Consider the following 19144-nt stretch of genomic DNA (forward strand, 5'->3'; position numbering starts at 1 on the left):
GAGTTTCATTCTCAGTCAGGAAAATTGGTAATCTTATTTTTCCTTCTGGGAACACAAAATGATAGAATGATTTACCAGGAAGTTCTCTAAGTGTGACACAATGGTGCAAAATAGGCAAGTTTTGCTGATGTAATTTTCAAGAGAAAGCACAACAGAGCCAGAGTTGATGTTCAACAAAGTGGTGCCAAGGAAACTTTCAGATAAACAGCAGTTGAAGAATGATATACCCATCAGGTAAGGGAAACCCATTCTACCAACAGACATCATTGTCTGGATAGACACTGATACAATTAATAAAAGGCATTATTGAATAGAGGTGAAGTTCCCTCTAATTTGTGGTTCATTGAGCAATCAGAATCAGGGAGGGACATGTTCTTACTCAAAATTTTATGCCTACCTCATTTTTCCAGTCTTAGCCACAGTTGATATTTCATTTTTTCCAATTGGCATACAATGATAACTTACTTTTTGCAAGTGTGTTTGTGTGAGTTTGAATCAATAAAATCATTTTCCACCTAGAAATGGGTGTAATTGAAGAAGTAACATCTCTTGATATGGGCTCTAAGACAAGATATAACACATATGAAAGGAGTATGATATCTCTTTAAAACTGTTAAATACTTAAAAGTGTTCACATTTCAGAAATATATAACCTAAATATAAATCAGTTTTCCTTATATATAACAAACCATTTTGATCAGCTCTTCAAAGTAAACATTATTGTGTCTAGTACTTCTCATATGTATTTTGAGTTGCTTTAAAAAATATATTCTCAGCATGATCTATAATTCAGGTCTGCAGTTCACATCAGTCACCTAGGAGTATAAACCAACTCATAGGTAGCAAAATTAAATATTTGTGGTTAGAAAAAATGAGCTTATGAAGCTAAACACACATACACACATGCATGCACACACATGATGAGGTAAATAAAAATCTTTTGTAGTTTCTTTAAATTATAATATTTTAAAAATATATACAATTCTTCAAGATATAAAATATTATTTTATTTGAAATGTAGAAATTCCTTATTGCTTTAATGAAGTTTGTATTTTTGTGAAAGATACATGATTTTTGAAAAATATGAATATGTTTTAACCTTCCGGGGATAAAATGGACAGTAAAAATAAAACAGAAACAACCAAAAGGCATCATAATGCTTATCTTTGGTAAAACTCAGACCTTTGGGAGAAAATTTTAAAATCAGGAATGTTTATATTCACTAATATTTAGCTTTTAGCCAGTTCTGCCTTCTTTAAATACTTGAGAAACTTATCCACTTTGGTAGCTTCAAATGTACTTCTTTAGGGAAACTATATATTAAATTTAGATATTTAGGGCATTAAAATATAAATCTCTTCCCTGATCATTATTTCCAAGTGCCAGCTGATGATAATCACTGGGATTCTTTGCTTTCATCTTAGTGTAGCATATCTTATTCATCATCTCCCCCTCATTCAGACTTTTCTATTTCTATTAATGTAATAGCCACTAAGGTCAAAATATTACTTGTTATAATTTCTCTTTTTCACTGACTTTACCCCCATGGCTTATAAATGTGTAATGTTAGATGTCCTTTATATGTAATACCCTTTGAAGCAGAGCAAATTGCAAGTAAGTAAAAAAGCAAATAAATTTACCAACAAATAAAAACATAATTTATTGTTTCATCTAAATAAACATGAATCAAACCTTTTTAATAAATGGTTTCTTGATTAATTCTTCATAGGGACTCAAATTCATCACTTTCAACCATGTCACACTTGCTTCAGTCTAATTTGGACCATAATAACTTGATTTAACTCAAGTTAAATCCTCCTCTCCTTTCTAAATAAACCACATTCTCCACCACTAGGTATATGTTCATCTTATCAAACAACAACACAAAAAGAACAAAGCAACCAAACAAAATAAACAAGAAAGAAAACAAAGCAACATGAAACAACAACAACAACAAAGAAAGTTTATTCTGGCCTCTATAAAGTGGTCAGCCAGTTAGCATCTTGCTAACTCTAACCCTCAATTCTACTTTTGGTTCAGCTTTGTACTGCAGACATACTTGGAGTTCAACAACTAACTGTGCTCTTAGGTCTTCATACCTACTGTTCACTCTCCCAGGAACAGTGTCTTCTGCCTCTCTCAACCATCAACATGCTAAGTAATACTCATCCTTTAATTTGCAAGTTAGAGGGAGATTTCTCTTCACATCCTCCTAGAAAGATACCGATTCATTTAGTACCCCTGCATATGTCAGTACACATATTTTGCAATTTTTTTGCTCTTATTCAATATAGTTAAAGTAACTAAAGGTGCTGGTTAATGTATTTATCTCACTATTGCATTACACATATATGCTAAATTCATGCCTCAAACTATATTCAGTGACAGAGGTTTTCCAGCTTGATGTCGTACTAACTAATTTTCTGCTAAAGCTTTTTACATGATTCAGACTCTTCTATCTGACCTTCATGCTTTATATGGACTATAGAAAAAGATTTACTATTATCATTTATTGTTACTACTTGAGCACTCACAAATCAAATCTATATTGAGACTCAATCATGTTATCTTTAGCTGGAATTGTGCTGTTAATCACAATAATATGATGATCTATAATGTTATTCATACTGTACTTTCAATATTGAATTTTACTTATAGTTTCAGGCGGATGTGTGAATGTCTTCAAATAAACTGCAACCACTTTGAGCCAAAATACTGGGACATATTAAATAGGTATTTAATACCTATTAAATAGGTATAATTTTGTATATATTTTTGTATTTAATGCCTATTAAATAGGAAACTTTTGTGATATCTTTTTGGTATCTCAATCAAACCGGCATACGTGCATTTTGTTTAGTATATGATCAATATAATTTCTTCATTTTCAACATTTTAAATATATTTTTTTAAAGTTAATGTTAACCAGTTAATTCTCAAAGAAATGAGAACAGACTTAGAAAAGAAAATGAGAAGAAGGAATAAGAGACAGAGGAGGAGGAAAAAGGCAATGTGAACAAAAAAGAAGAAAAGAAAACAGATAAGATGAGAGAAAAGAAAATCTAACATTTGGAAGGCATAGTGAAATCAGAGCCTCAAGAATGTGATATCACTGCTTCTTCCAAATCAGACCAATTTTGTCCCATTATATGAGACTCTACTACTCACAATTAGGTAGAGAAAAAAATGAGTTTTTGATCATTAGTTTTTGGATATCACTGAATTGAATACAATTTTAATAAAGAAGTATAGCAAAGACCATACAATAAAGTTAATGCATATGAATAGTAACAAAGGAAATGGGAAGATTTGCTTTGTTATAGAGTTGGTTTTAAATATGGGAAGGGAATACACTAAGGTCCACCAAGATATTTAACTAAGGGAAAATGGAACACTCAGAGGAAGTGAATTTTAGTTTTATATATGTAACAAGTTTTCAACAAAAAAAGTTGTTTGAAATAATATGTACTGACATGGAATGCAAAACAAATTGAGTCATTGACATATCCATTCATTTATCAATTCACATTTATGGATTATCAAATGATAAACAGGCATCATAAGAAAAATGAAAAGAAAAATGAATAGTTCTGACCCTCCAGAAACTTATAGTTTAATGGGGAATATGACCACATTAAAAAAAAGATTATTTGAAAATTAGAATTAAATATGAGTGCAGGAAAGTATGCATGCTCACTTTGTAGCCAGATGGCTTGATGTCAATTTCCAGCTTAACCACCGGTTTGCCTTTGGGGAAGTTAAAAAATTCCTATGAGTTTTTATGTCTCATCCGTATCACTGGAATAACAAAGTTCATTATAAAATAAAGTGATGAAATTTTAATGTGTTTTGCACAGAAATGGAGAGAGAGAAAGCAAAAATTTGTACCAATTTTTTAGATAATCACTGAACTCAATCTTGAACAAGGAAGAAATTTAGCAAAACATAAAACTAATTATTTTAATTTATTTTATTTTATTTTTTAAGACCATTTTAGACAGAGGAAGTAGCATGGGCAAAGTCATTGAGAAATGAGGGCTCACACTGCATTGTGAAATAGAGCATATTAATTTATCAGAAAACCATGGAAAAAAGCATCCATACATCTAACCTAGATATAGCATTTTGTAACAGTGTTATGTATACAAAATGAAGTTTTCACAACTACAGGCCACAACTCAGGTAAGTTGCATGGGAACATAGAAGAGTTTTCTCTTAATATATGTTTAATGCATGGTTTAACTCAAAATATCAATGGTATGTTCACTTTGAAAAGCAACAGTTGTAAAAGGATAACCATGAGATGCTTGGTGTCTTCAAGAACTCTTAAATATGAAATGGTCCTTCATATGTATACTGCGTGTATTGATATATGGTCACTAAATAATTACTTTTCAGGATTAGGACAATCAGTGTAACTTCAACAATGCAAATTTAAAACAAACCAATTAAAGGATTTTCCTGTACAATGAACAATATAATTTAGAGCATCTGTTTTGTTAAGCTAACAATCACTACAATAATAGTCACTCTTTCCTGTAACTATGTAATTATTTAATGATATTTAGTTGCATGTGTCTATACATGTGTATGTATATGAATGATAATCATAAGTCACTAAAAATAATCTGATACATATGTTACTTCAAAATTGGCATAGAGTATAAGTATCGTGAATTCAGATCTTCTTTACTTGGTTCACTGCTTTTTTCTTATCATTTTAATCAGATTCTTAATTTTGGCAAGTGCCAAGAAATATTTGCTGAATGAACAACTCAATTATGTAAAGAGGCTCCATCCCATAATTTGCTATGATTCTGATCCAGGATGACAATCGCCACATTCTTATCAATGCAGAATTAATATGCAAATGACGTCCTATGTTCAGCTTAACTTCTTGCTGCATTTGGGAAATTAGTGGAAGATCAACTTTCCTACATTAAATTTATAGGAATTTCATAAAATATCAATTTTAGGTGCTAAGCAGAAATTATTTTTGAACCCACAGGATATTTTTAAAACATTTGAACATAACATTTTCTCTTGTAAATTGCAAGAAATCTGAAGAAGAAGGGATGAATTGAGTCTTGCAGGTCAAAGGAAGTACTGTGACCAAATGACGGAATAATACATATGTGTGGAGTTCTGCATTGTACAATACCATAGTCTGATTTAAGAAATGAACTGTTGATTCAGTGGCAGTTTTCTATCTTAAGTGGTATTCCTTTGATAAGTATCTAAATTGAATAGATTTTATTTTGCACTGCTATCTCCTGACCCTTGCAGAACTTTTGATTACAATCATTGCACCATAGAATTACAGACTCAGTGAACATGTATTTCCAGCCTATGGCCTGAATATTTTTATTTTCTTGTTGTGTTTATTAGCAAATCAAAACGCTGATAAGAAGAATATAGTCTGAGAAAATTCCTGTGAGTTGTTAGAAGTGTTCCAAGGTACATGGGAAAATAGAGAAAGCCATAAAAACTGAGACAATATTTTTCTTTCTTACACCATTTGAGACATGTACACAAAAAGTTTAATGCAAAACTGTTTGTAGATATTAACTACTTTTTCTATCTTGTTGCATATTTCTAATTTTATATAAAAGGAATGAAATAAAAAGTTCACAATCAGAATCACACACACACACACACACACACACACACACATACACACTGTTCTTGTAGAGAAAGGAAAAGCCCAGACCTGAACTGGGATCTGAGAATCCATGAGTGATTGCTGAATTGTGCCATGGTGGGCTTTTGTCTGCATCATGGTAAACAGCATTCCTCTGAAAGGCAAAATTAAGAACCAAGAAATAATAGTGCAAAGAGTCAAATGATGGCTTGTGAGTGGGGACAGCCATTGGTATGGATTCAATCTGAAATAAAATATCTACGAATGAGGATAATAAAAAAGAGTGAGCAGATTCAGAAGGGTAAGCAGGAGATGAATCCAACAAAGAGTTGTGTAGGGTACTGGAAAGCTGTGGGAGAACATTCCCATCCTCCCCCACCGCGGAGTGCTCATGATTTACCTATGTTCTACCAGAAGATATTCTGGTTCTATGAAACCCCACAGAGAAACAAAAAATAAAGCTTATCCATAAATGAGAGAAAATATTATCTTCCCCAAACCCAGTGAGGCAAAAAGAGAGTGGAATCATTTCATCTATCGAAAAAAGTGGAAGTAAAAAATGCTTAAAATGCGAAAAGATACTGCCAGTTGCATGCCCAACGTTGTTTGCCTTCTCTTAAGACATCATAAACATTAGCTTCTGTGATCTCTGTTAGGTTGACTCTCTTGTGTATTAACTCAGGAGCAAACATTGCTTCTTGATGTGAGATTGAGATTAATTCTCTTTTACTATCTCCTTTTCCAGTGGCAGAGTGGGAGTACACTGGGACATATCCTGCCTGACCCTGGCCCCTCCACTTGAAAGGAAAAAAAGATGATAGTGAGATTGGCCAACAATGAAGGCCTCAGGAATTCTCCTGCCTTTCTCTGTAGGCCTCAAGTTTGCCACAAGACGTCTGTCTGTGTTTGAATTCCATGTAGGTATTGTTTGGCTGAGACAGTCCCCATTGCCTGGTGGGTATATCTTGTAGGTTACCTATCACATAGATGGTCATCTTGTTCAGGCCAAGACCATGAGCACATTTAGGGTTCTCCTGAGTTAGCAGAGGTTGTAGCATGTGTGGGCTTCAGGACAAGTCTGATTCAGCCCTCAGCAATGTAATGGAGCATCTGGCTTCCTGAGCTCTCTGTGGCACTGGCACAGGCCTGGCTGAGGCCACTTCTGCAGTCATGATGGAAAACCCCCCTGGCCTGGGCATTTCACCCCATCCTTGGCCCTGCAGGCTAAGACCCAAGGTTCCTCCCACCTCATTGGCTGGGACCAGGTCACATGCCCATGAATGAACCAATCCCTGGAGCCAGGGAGTGGAGCCATGGGGGTTGGCACATGTTGTTAGGACCTCTGTTGTAATGACTTTTTTAACGGCTATGGTGGCAAGATCTTATGGGATGCATCTGTTAATAAAATGAATATTAATTTCTGATAGTAAGTGGGTCCAAGGTGCTGGCTTAGCACCTAGCACCTCAGTCCCAGCACCTCAGTACTGATGTACTTCTCTGCAGAGACAATGACTGAGGAGCAAAGTGGATGGAAACTGGCCCAGAGTGCACAAGGGAAGTGTGTGTGTTTAGGGGGTTGGGGATAATAGCTCCGGGCAAGCTATAGCTCCAACTTACCTAGGTTCAAGAAGGTGCAGGGAATCTGTGGTGTTTCACCATCCATCATTTTGCAGATGGAGAATATGCCTTTGCAGAGAGTCTGGCAAGACTTGTTCCAAGTCTTCTCTAGTTGGTACGGAAGTCGGGAAGACAGTACCCTCCATCTGCTGGGATAGGCATGAGAGGCTGAGTGCTATCAAGAAAGTGTCTGGCTTTCTGTGAGCCTGCACACAGGCCTGCTGAGGACAGTTCACGGTTTTGTTCTGAGGAGGGAGTGGTGCCACGTGTGATCCCAGGAAGCGGACAGACCTGGAGTCCGCTGTAGAGCTACTTCATGGGAGTGGGGGTGATCTGCAGCATCCGCCCCATGGGATGTCTGTCCTTTATTGAGTTCTGTGTATGGTTTTTATGACTGTGTCCTGATGGCTGGGATATCCAAGGAGCAGGATTTTTTGGCTTTACATTATGAGTTGGTCCACCCGGACTGGGCAAGGCCCATTCTGCTGCTGAGAACTGTGTCTACAGTGGTTGGAGTGTGTATTACAGGCCTAGAGGTCAATGGTGGGGTGGTTACAGTGGTCAGTAGACTACTGTTATTGATGGTTTTTGTAAGTGAAATCTATAGGATGATATGTTAGATCTTATGGTTAGGGATCTACATTAGGTGCCCATAAATGGTGCTTTTTCTGAATTTTATATTTAGTATCTTTTTACTACTTCTAATAGCCCTCCTTGTACTTGGTATTCCAAGAAGCAATGTATTACAACGTTGCCTGCATTGCGTTGATGGGAATTTGAGCATGAAAAGGTTGTCAGTGCTTCCACAAATTGTCCACTGGAACAGCCCAAAAATAAAATTTTATTTTTGACACTAAGTAGGAAATATCCTGCTGTGATTCTTAATTTAAACCAGGGGAGGGGGACCTCTTTTGGTACTGGTAATGAACCATAGGCCTTTCTAGGGAACATTATCAGATTCTATTGGAAACTTGTTCTTTGTTTTTGTGGAAGAATCAGGAGTCAACCAGTTATTTGTGTCCTGTCTCATTTTCCATGATAGTTCCACAATATCTGGTTTCACACCTCTACCATTGTGAAATCCCAACTTTGGCACCAACTTGCCCTTCTCTGTCAAGGGCAGAGAGCCAAGTTTGAGCCAAGACAAGAGCCGTTTCTGGGTGACTGGGAGACTCTAGGATCAGAATGCTGTTGGTAGGGAGTTACTGGGATCCTAAATTCCAAACTAGCTCCTGACACCCAGATGAAATACATTTCTTTTTTTTTTAAAGATTCTATTTATTTGACAGACAGAGATCACAAGTAGGCAGAGAGGCAGGCAGAGAGAAAGATGGGGAAGCAGGCTCTCTCCCTTTGATGAAAGGCTCGATCCCAGGACCCTGAGATTATGACCTGAGCCCAAGGCAGAGGCTTAACACGCGAAGCCACCCAGGTGCCCCCAGATGAAATACATTTCTGACTTAGAAACTTCAGATAGAATTTTTTTGTCCATGATGACAACTGAAGAAAATGTGTCATCCCTAAACCTAACCTTAACCCCTAACAACGCTGAAACCTAAGATGACCTTAAAGCCCAATCTAGAACCCTGAATCCCAAACCTGAAATGGAAACTAAAGCCTGTACCTGAGCCCTGGATTCAAGCCCTGAACCACGAACCCAAACCCTAAACCAGACCTCCAAGTCATGAACCCTGAACCCAAATCTCAGCATGAAGCCAAACCCCAAATTTGACCTTGAACTTTATCCCATAAGCCCTGAGTCTTAAAGCCTAAATCATAAACTTAAAGCCCTAAACTATAACTCTGTTCCCTTGTCCTTCACTCTAAATCCTCACGCTAACACTAAACCCAAAGCCTGATCTAGAACTCTGACTAAAACCTGAACCTGAACCCAAATTCAAACCTTTCACCACACTTTGCTTATGCACTTGCCAATGATGGATATTTGCAGTTTCTACCTTTTGATTCTTGTGAACATTGTTTGGGTTGGGGGCTAGTGTTAGGGTCTTGGATTAGGGTAGGGTCCAGGCTTGAGACCAAGTTGAGGTCAGAGTGTGGGTCTGCATCAGGGCCATGTTCAGTGCCACTGTTTGGGTCAAGGACTGCTGTAATTCCACATTGTTTCCAATTCATTGTTCCTTAGCTATTTGGGGGGAAGTTGGGGGATATTGGGCTCCATGCAGCTTGAATTTCTGGAATAAAATGGCATCAGCTGGACCCTGGGAGGGAGCAGGACCTTCCACTGAAGGGTGAGCTCCCACAGTCCTGCACTGCCTTCCACCGCCTGCAGAGGGCGCCAGACCCCAGCTCCCGCCCAGAGCCCAGGCTGCGCAGCCACAGATGGGAGCGGAGCCCCGCCTCTTCAGGACCCACTGTGGAGACTTCTGGAGAATGTGGGGCAGCTCCCACCCTGACAGGACAAGCTGAGGAGGGTGTGGCTCTGCATCCACACTGACCGGACCCATTGTGGAGGACGCGTCCACACTGGCAGCAGTCCAACCTCCTAAGGACCAGACGCTGGAGGAGGTGAGGAGAAGCCACCTGAGTGGACTGTCAAGGGGTTCGTGGTCTCAGGACCCCACAGAGGAAGGGCGCCCTGTGTAGACACTGGGGCTTCTGTCGTTTTGTGTGAGGAGACGTGGCATCCTGCTGTGCTGTGCGCGGGGCTGTGGGGTCCCCCCTTTCTGGGCTCGGGTGCTCCTTGTTCCTCGTCTGTGTTTGTGTGCTCATGGATTTGGTTCCTGGGGCTCCTCAGATGGTCTGCAGCCAGGGAGCGTCTGCCTGCCTCGGTGCTTGTGCTCCCCCCTCCTCAGCCCTGCGGGGTCCTTCCCGTGTCCACACCCACTCCGGGCTGGCGCCAATTCCGGAAGTTCGGGAGCCAGAGTGAGGACTCTAGACGGTTTTGGGGAGAGTAGGTATTTTCCCAGTGTGGGTTCTTCCCTGAGCACAGTGCCTCCCCATCTCTGTGTGTCCCCCTCCCTGTCTGTCGTCATTGTTGCAGGGCTGTCAGAGGACAGGTCTGTCACCTTCTTGGTTCAGGGGCCTCCCGGGTATCTTGCTGTCTTGGATGCAGGTGTAAATGAGATTGTTCTCCGTAGTATCTTTCTGATGGTTCCTTCCGAGCACGTAGGAGTGCCACTAATTTGTGCATATTGATTTTGTTCCTTGCAAGTTCTTGAATTTATTAGTTCAATTTGCCTTAAACTCAATCTGCCAGTTATTTGACCAGCAGCATGGGTTTATTTGGGAAGAGCAGAGAATGGCAGTCTGGGCTGAGCAAGCTACGGTCCCATCACAGGCAAGTGCGAGAAGCAAAGGAGAGGAACATTATTTCATGTAGGAGGAAGAAGTTGGGAAGGGTTCTTGGAAGGAAAGTCCCCTGGAGAAAGGCAGGGTGATGGAGAATTCTCACCAGCTGAGCTGCAAAGCTCCTACAAAAAGTCAGGAGATGAACCTCCAGCTTCCCCTGTGGGGCCTGGAATTGGTGAGTCTCTCCTGTGGGGGATTGCAATGTGGAGTCTGTAATGGGCACTGAGCACCAGGTGCCCCATTCTAGCCTCCCCTTCTGGCATCCCCAGTCCACTTTACTGGGGCTTCCCTTCCTGCTTTTGCACAGTTCTAACCAGCTTGTGGTGGAACGTTGTGGAAAACTGGAATTTCAAATCCACTGCTTCTACTGCACCTGAGATACAGGGGCCCATGATTTAATCCTCCCATGAGTCTCTTGGTAACATGTGTCCTCTTCATGTTGGGTGACCTGGATCTGGGAGGGCTTGGCCTCCATCCCAAATCTGATGTCCTCTCTGCTTCCGTGTCGTAGTGCTAACATGGATGTTTGGAAAAGTCATTTCCTCTGCCGTGATTTCAAAGTGCAGTCAGCTTGTTATAGCAGCACAAATACGTGCTGTCTCCACACTCATATTCCCCAGCTGTCATTTCGTTACCACGTTTGCCACTTCACACGGCATGCTTCAGTGTGTTTGACCCCACATCAGGACAATGTCTTGCAGAACCACCACATAACCTGAAATGAGGATATCATTACAGAACCCATCCAAGGGTTAGTGCTAGGGACCAGGGACATGGCAGTACTGACCTGAAGACCCCATGGAGAGCTGTCTGGGTGGCTGAGTTGACAGTGTAGGTGAGGGTGAGTGTCTGGCTCTGGCTTTGTGTCCAGGAGTCAGCTCTGTGTGGGTGTGTCCTCAGCTGGGCATGCAGATTTCTGCTCCTCTGAATCCTTTCCAGAGTTCCAAATGGCACAGATTCCTTCTGGACGGCAGGCTGAGTCCTCTGGGATTGCCCAGGTGTCCTCAAATGGTAGGGCATCTACTGCAAGGACTTTGGGGTCATAATCGTGAGAACCAAACCAAAGGTTATGGTTAGGGCCCACCACATGGCAGGCCCGATCTGCCACAACTCTGTCCATCTATCTGGGGGGAGGGGCAGTCGAGGGATTGGTTCAGGGTGAGTGTCAAGCTCCAGGTATGCATCCAGGGGCCTGCTGAATATGGGAGTGTCCAGAGGTAGGAATGCAGATTTCCATTCCTCTGAATCCTTTCTAGAGTTCCAAATGGCATGGTATCTTTCGGGGTGGCAGGGTGAGTCCTATGGTGTTCCTCACTGTCCCCAATCTCTGAGGCTTTGGAGCCAGGCCATTGGGGACAGACCTCTCAGGACACCTAGGCTTAAGAGTTTGTGCCTATGGGCATGGTTGCACTGATCTGAAAGCACTGTGGCGAGGATCACAGGGGTCTGAGTTGAGAGCATGGTTCAGAATCAGTACAAAGCTTAGGTTTGTGTCCAGGGGACCGCTGAATGTGGGGATGATCTCAGATGTCCAAGACGATTTCCCCTACTCTGAATCCTTTCCAGCATTCCAAATAGCCTGGTTTCCTTCTGGGTGGCAAGCTGAAATCTCTGGGATTTCTCAGGTCTTGCCCTTGCTCTTGCAAGGGCAAGATACGTTTTACAGTAAAAGAATTCACCAGATGAGCTGAACAGCAGAAAAGACAGCGCTCAGGAGTAAATCAGTGAACAGGAATATCATGCCAAAATCTTCTTTGAGAACACACTACAGAGCAAGGGAAGATAGGAGAGAAAGCTGAGATATAAAGGACAAACCCTCCAACTTTCCAACATCATTCCCTACTTGTTTATTTCCATTGCTGTCAGCTCCTTCCCAGTCAAAAATAAGTCACCTGAGACAGCATTTTTTCTTCCTGAGTTTGGGGCACTGCAAAGCCCACCAGAGGGGCCAAGGGCACCCCTGTACCTGCTGAGCTGAGCCCATTTGTACCCCAACAGTGAGCAGGTAACAGCCTGGCCCTCTGGTGCTCCATGGTCTGTGGCAGTATTTCCTTCTGGACCGTGCTTTGCTGCTCTTCTTTCCCTAACCCTGGTCTCAAACTAGGGATTGCTCCTGGAGGAGGAAATCAGGGAGATGAGGCTCAGTAGGGCCTCCCTGCCAGGAATCTCCGTGTGGGGAATGCACAGCAAATGGATTTTGCCCAGGGATTTGAAAAATGCAGAGAGGCAGATTTCTTTTCTCTCTTTCTCTCTCTCTCTAGCCTCATACCAACCAGGAGTTCTTAGAACTTTCGTCAGTGACTTCTAGGTGTAGCTTGGCCAATGTTTCCACAGAAAGGCCACTTGAGCATGATCAAACACACGTATAAGCAATTACATTTTTTAAAAAAACAATAAGCCAATGCACACAGACCTTTGATAGCAGCACAGGACGCTCAAGGGACCAGAGTCCCTACCTTGGGCAATAGTGGTAGAGGCCGGGTTCTGCCACGCAGGTCCCTAGACCTTTGGCAGTTTCCACGATTGCAAATCCGGACATGCAGAATCCTGAGGGACAACCTACTAACTGCAAAAGAGCAAAAATTCATCAGGATTCAGAGTGGAAATCCATTTGTACTGGAAAAGAAAGAAGGAGGCTTGCTATGAATCCAGCAGGGAGGATAGGCATAGATAAAGGCTGCTGTATGAGTCACAGAAACTATTGTTTCTCAAGGGTCATGCTGTCTTTGTAAAATGCTATGAGGACTCTCTCTTGGGGAACTCCTGCTTTCCTACCAGTCACGCCCCCAGATTTTGCTTTGCTAGTCCCATGGATTCCTGGGGATACCCAGTTGATAAGCTACGCTGTCCTCATGACAACACTTGCTAATGGACTGAATGTGTGTGTCTTGTCCCAATTCAGATGTTGAAGCCCTGACCCTCAAGGAGTGCCATCAGGAGGTATGGGCTTTGAGAGGTGATGAGGTCATGAGATTGGAACCCTTGTGAATGAGATAAAAGCACTTCTGAGAAAAGACCTGAGAGATTGTTCTGCCAGCTGTCAGCCATGCAAGGCTACAACAGAAATATGGGCATCTATAGATAATGAAGCAGTCTCTTGCTAGATATCAGATCTCCCAGGATCTTGCTTTTGGACTTCTCAGCCTCTAGAACTGCAAGGAATAGTACATGTTTTGCTGTTTCAGCCACCCAGTCTGTCATCATTTGTTGCAGCAGCCTGAACTGAATAAGGCAGAGCCCAAATCCTGGTTAATCCCTGCTTCTACTCATTTCCCCTCAGAAAGAGCTTCTAATCCAGAACTGACCTCTGCTTCCCATACATGTGCTTCAGACTCCTTCTGTGAGAGCCCAGACTTTGTAAAAGACTCCTCCCTCATGGCAACCAGCATTCTGTGACTCCTGAGGAATGTCCTCCCTGACTGTATTGAGTCAATCAATCTGATTTTGATTCTGGAGTCCCAGGATCAAGGACTGCATCAGGCTCCCAGCTTCATGGGGAGTCCACTTCTCCCTCTGACCTTCTCCCCTCTCATGCTCTCTCTCTCACTCACTTTCTCTCTCAAATAAATAAATAAAAATCTTTTAAAAATCTGATTTTAACAGTCCATAAGCTTGTTCTTGCTGGTCTTTGGAAGATTAGGCATTAGCCCTTCTGAGAAAGTTCTGAATGGCTGCTTCATGAAGGGGTGAACTGTGTCCCCAAAGTCTCTTTTTGCTGCCTTCTAATCACAGATGCTGAGACAAATCCTCCCAGGTGCTGGTTTTTCAAAGCACTTAATGCTCTGGCTTTGAAGTTCCTCACTTGACAGTTCTGCTTTAATCAGTTTGTGACAAAATAGCCAATTGGTGGTGGATGCAAAGTGCACTGATAAAGTTAATATCAGGGAACAATTTTTTGAGTGTCAAGCATGTGCATGTGTGTGCATACACATATCCATGTGCTAAGCATTATGGTAAATGTCTGACAAGAACTAAAACATCAAAAGTCAGGATACCCCATTAGCTGATATTTTTATTATTCCTACATCCTAAACTATGAAAAACAGGGTCAGAGAATAAGAAGTGGCAAAAAGAATCAAGATTTGAGGCAGTTCGATTTCACAGCCAGCCTTGATCAATAAGCATATACACCTGTGTCTAGTTTTAGATCTGTGTAACCTTGCCATAACCTTGGATAAGCCATTCATCTCTCAAGTTCAGGTTCTTGGTCCAAAGGGGGAAGGGGCACAGGTTGAGTACCTCCAGTTGGACTTCCTGGCAGGCTTGTTCATCCAAGCATTCCTGTTTTAGTTTGAGTAATTGAATCCAGTTTTTGTTTTACCGAAGGCCAAGCTTGTCCAGTGTGTCCATGCCACCAGCCAACAGCATTTGTCCATGCCATGTAACAACTGAGCAACATTCATAGGAATGGTAAAGGAAAAGATGTCCATAGGTGTTGATAGATGTTCTGCATGGAGTGACAGGAGCTGTGGCCATCACCTGCTGTTTCTAGTGGCCTTCTCTGTCGAGTTAAAATAAATGGCAATTATTTGCAATGACAGGGATGAAAGTAGAGGGTATTATGCCAAGCGAAATAAGTCAGTCAGAGAAAGACAATTATCATATGATCTCACTCATATGTGGAGTTTAAGAAACAAAACAGAATCATAGAGGAAGAAAGGAAAAAAATAAAACAAGATGAAGTCAAAGAGTGAGACAAACCAGAAGAGACTTAAAAAAAAGATTTTTATTTACTTATTTGACAAACAGAGATCACAAGTAGGCAGAGAGGCAGGAAGAGAGAGAGAGGAGGATGCAGACTCCCCAGGGAGCAGAGAGCCTGATGTGGAGCTCGATTCCAGGACCCTGAGATCATAACCTCAGTTGAAGGCAGAGGCTTTAACCCACTGAGCCAGCCAGGTACCTCTCAGAAGAGACTCTTAATCACAGGAAACAAACTGAGGGTTCTTGGAGGGGAGGGGGATTGGTGGATGGGGTAACTGGGTGATGGACATTAAGGAAGGCATGTGATACAGTGAGCACTGGGAGTTATAAAAGACTGATGAATCACTAACCTGTATGTATGAAGCTAGAATTATATGTTAATTAATTGTATTTAGATTAAAATTTTCTTTAAAAATTATTTTAAAATAAAATAAGTAACAATCAAATAATGATCAGAGTTATCCAGCAGGGAGAATCAGATATAGATGTCAGTTAAATTTAAGGGGCTTGCCGAAGTTTAGGAGAGTCACACTAGGTCATTTTCCTGTGTGGGGAAGTCTTCAGGGGCAGTTCCAAAGACAAAGATTATTAATATTTCTCCTTCCCCCATTCTTCCGAGAGCCAAAGATGTTTCCTCCACTCACCCACTGGCCCTGTATGTAGGTGTTGCTTTCTCTCTACCAATCACAACATCAGTGAGTAGCTATAACTTCACCTTTTCCAATATCCCCCTACCCCCGACCTTTTGTCTTTAATGGCCATGGGCAACAGGGACAAAGACATTTTTTAAATACTTACAGAGATCTATTATGCTCTACTACCTTGGCCCGCATGAACCACTGCAAAGGGATTCTGAAAACTGTGTACTCAGATGAATGGTCATTATCTTCAAAAAGGCAGGGGCTGTGATAGACACAGGAAACAAAAAGGCAAGAGTTAATGGACCATCAGAATAATGGAGTACCAACACTTTTTCGTCCTTGGCTTGAATCCTCAAGGTCCAGTGTCTCAACAGAATTTTCATTTTGGTCTCATCTGACTCACTTGTCCACCATTGGGCCAGTTGGCAGTTATACTGAGAACTGGAAATTTTCCTTAGAAGAGAGAAAGAGTATTTGTCAGGTAAACCAAGGAAATGTCCATTATAGGAAGTTAGGCCTTTTGTCATGGTACTCCATTAGCACCCTCCTGACTGTTAAAGAAAAAAAAATTGTGACACCCATTAAAGACAGTAAGGAAGATTTTATTCAAGAGATGCTACTACGATGGGATTTTATTTTATAGTATGGGAGAGAAATCTGGCTCAGCTCAGACAAATGGATATTTATAGCTAAAGAGCATGGTGGGGGTCACTGAATGTAAAATTAAGATGGAATATCAAGGGTAAGGATGAAGGGATTATGGCTAAACCATCTGGACAGTAATATTGTTGAAGGAAGGCTAGGGTCATAAACTATTGAGAGCAGGGGATAAGGAATTTTTTAAAAGACTTATTAATACATTTTAGAGAGAGGGGTCAGGGGTAGGGGTAGAGGGAGAGGGAAAGAGAATTTTAATCAGACTCTTCACTGAGCATAGAGCCTGAGGTGAGGCTTAATCTCAGGACTGTGAGATCATGACCAGAGCAGAAACCAAGAGTCAAACGTTCAACCAGCTGCACCAACCAGGTGACCTGGGAATAAGGGACTTGATCAGATACTAAGCGTTATAGATACTGAAGCAACTGGGTGGCTCAGTTGGTTAAATCTCTGGCTTTGGCTTAGGTCATGAACTGATCCCAGGATCAAGCCTGGCATTGGGCTTGCTGCTCAGTGGGGAGTCTTGTTCTCTCTCTCCCTCTGCTACTTCCCCTGCTCAGGCTCTCTCTCTGTCAAAATAAATAAATCTTAAAAAAAAAAAGAGTGGTAAGATACCAGGGGTGAGAGATAAGGAATTTGATCAGATATCAAGAGTAGGATAGGAGATTGCTGAAAAATTGACTAAGCAGATTTCTTGCTAAAACTGGGCTAAGTGAGCGGAGCCTGAGGTCAAGGCTGGACAGAAAGAGGACTCAGAGGAACCTGACTCAAGTCTGGTCAAGGAGAAAATCTTCATTATCCATGACCATTGTATTTTCTGCAGTCACACATTTTCCTAATTCTTTTATCAGACATTCAGTGAACGAGAAATATGAACACAGCAGCAATAATATAACAAATGTAAGCGCTCTAGCAGAGACAAAGGCAGTATAGGAATCCACCTCATCAGATTTAGAATATGCATGACTCCATGACTGAATTACTACCACTGCTTGACTTTACTGTGGAGATTAAGATGTAGTACAGAGGATCAGAGGGAAGGGAGGGAAAACTGAATGGGAGTCATCATAAAGGGAGACAAACCATGAGGCCCCTTTAACTATAGGAAACAAACTAAGGGTTGCTGGGGGGGGAGGGGAGTGGGAGACATGGAGTAACTGGGTGATAGGCATTAAGGAGGACACGTGATGTGATGAGCACCAAGCGTTATCCACAACTGATGAGTTACTAAATTCTCTGAAACAAATGATGTACTATCTAATGGCTAATAGAATTTAAATATCTAAAAAAGACACTTGAAAAAAAAAAAAGATGTAGCATAACTCACAATATCCTTTGAGTGGAAGAATGAGTGGACTTTCCACACCTCTTCTGTCCAAGTCCCATGGCTAGTAGCCACATGTGGCTCATGACCACTTAAAAGGTGGCCAGTTCAAATGGAGAAATGCTGTAAAAGCAGAATAAACACTGGATTTCAAAGACATATTGTAACCAAAGGTCAGAGAGTATTGCCACCCTCACATCACAAACATCGCATGACTTCTACAGCTAATGAGAGTGGGACCCAAGATGGGAGAAATCAACCTGAAAGTCCATGATGTCAGAAAGAACATGGGGAAGAAAGAGTCACAATCCTGGAGTGGATGGGCTGAGGACAGTCAGAATGCCTTTTTTTTCTTTTTTTTTTGGTGATTCTGTATACGGACAAGGAGAATTCACTGGAGATGACATCCGTATGCCTCACATTTTCAAGGGAAAATTATGAAAACGCATATAGACCCACAACCATAGTTTAATTATTTGAAATGTATTCAGACCTACTCCAGTCAGTAAATTGCATATTTTCACATTTAGCTTCTCAATTTTCTCTTTGGCCCCTCCCATTCTTGAAATCCCAACACAAATCCCATCTCTTGCCTAAGGACCATAAACTACTTGATTCATTCAAAGCAACCTAATCTTGAGTGATGTCTTAGGCGCTCTTCTAGGGACTGGTGACACGGTGAACAAAACAGGTAAAGATCTCACTTTCATGGAACCTATCTGGTATTTAGGGGAAAATCTTTCCTTATCAACATGAAAAGACTTATTATGGATGTTGCTTAGAATTTCAGTTTTTTTTTTTCTTGACAGTATCTCAGGTGATCATCTTTGAGGTGGTTCTCCTGAAAATACCTTTGGGGGGTACTGATTCGACTTTCTGAGTCAGACACTTTCCTAAAGACAGGGGTCACAGGAAAAGTGACAACTGTCACTCTTGCAGTAAGAACAGGGATCACAATGCTTGAAACAGAGATATGCGCTCAGCTGTCAGAAAGTCCACAAGGCTCCAAATGTGTGTGGCCAACTAATGGAACCTGTAACTCAGAGGTTATCATCCTGAGAGCAATGGGAAATCCCTCTAGTTAAGGACTCTCCTTGATGGAAGCTTGACAATGGCCTTGATTTACTTACTATGATGTTTAGGTAATTATACACATTAAGAAAAGTGCACAAGGCATTTACATTTCCATGATACCATCAAGGATATTGTTGTTTTATTAAAATGTTACATCTAGAGCTGTAACGTATAGAG

At 41.3% G+C, this 19144-nt stretch overlaps 1 long non-coding RNA gene across 7 annotated transcripts in view; it reads right to left on the reverse strand.

The window, feature by feature from the left end:
- Positions 1-14559: 14559 nt before the first annotated feature.
- The window catches only part of LOC123389093, a 68778-nt gene continuing 64193 nt past the window's right edge, over positions 14560-19144 (reverse strand). For all 7 annotated transcript variants that reach the window (XR_006603622.1, XR_006603626.1, XR_006603627.1 and 4 more), the window contains 3 exons: positions 17897-18016; positions 16070-16174; positions 14560-15068 (listed from right to left, as the gene is read on the reverse strand). This is a non-coding gene — a long non-coding RNA (uncharacterized LOC123389093). The remainder of the gene's footprint in view (positions 15069-16069; positions 16175-17896; positions 18017-19144) is intronic.

Source organism: Mustela putorius, unplaced genomic scaffold, assembly GCF_011764305.1.
Source record: "Mustela putorius furo isolate JIRA1106 unplaced genomic scaffold, ASM1176430v1.1 tig00003944_pilon_pilon_pilon, whole genome shotgun sequence".
In the NCBI taxonomy this organism is placed as follows: domain Eukaryota; kingdom Metazoa; phylum Chordata; class Mammalia; order Carnivora; family Mustelidae; genus Mustela; species Mustela putorius.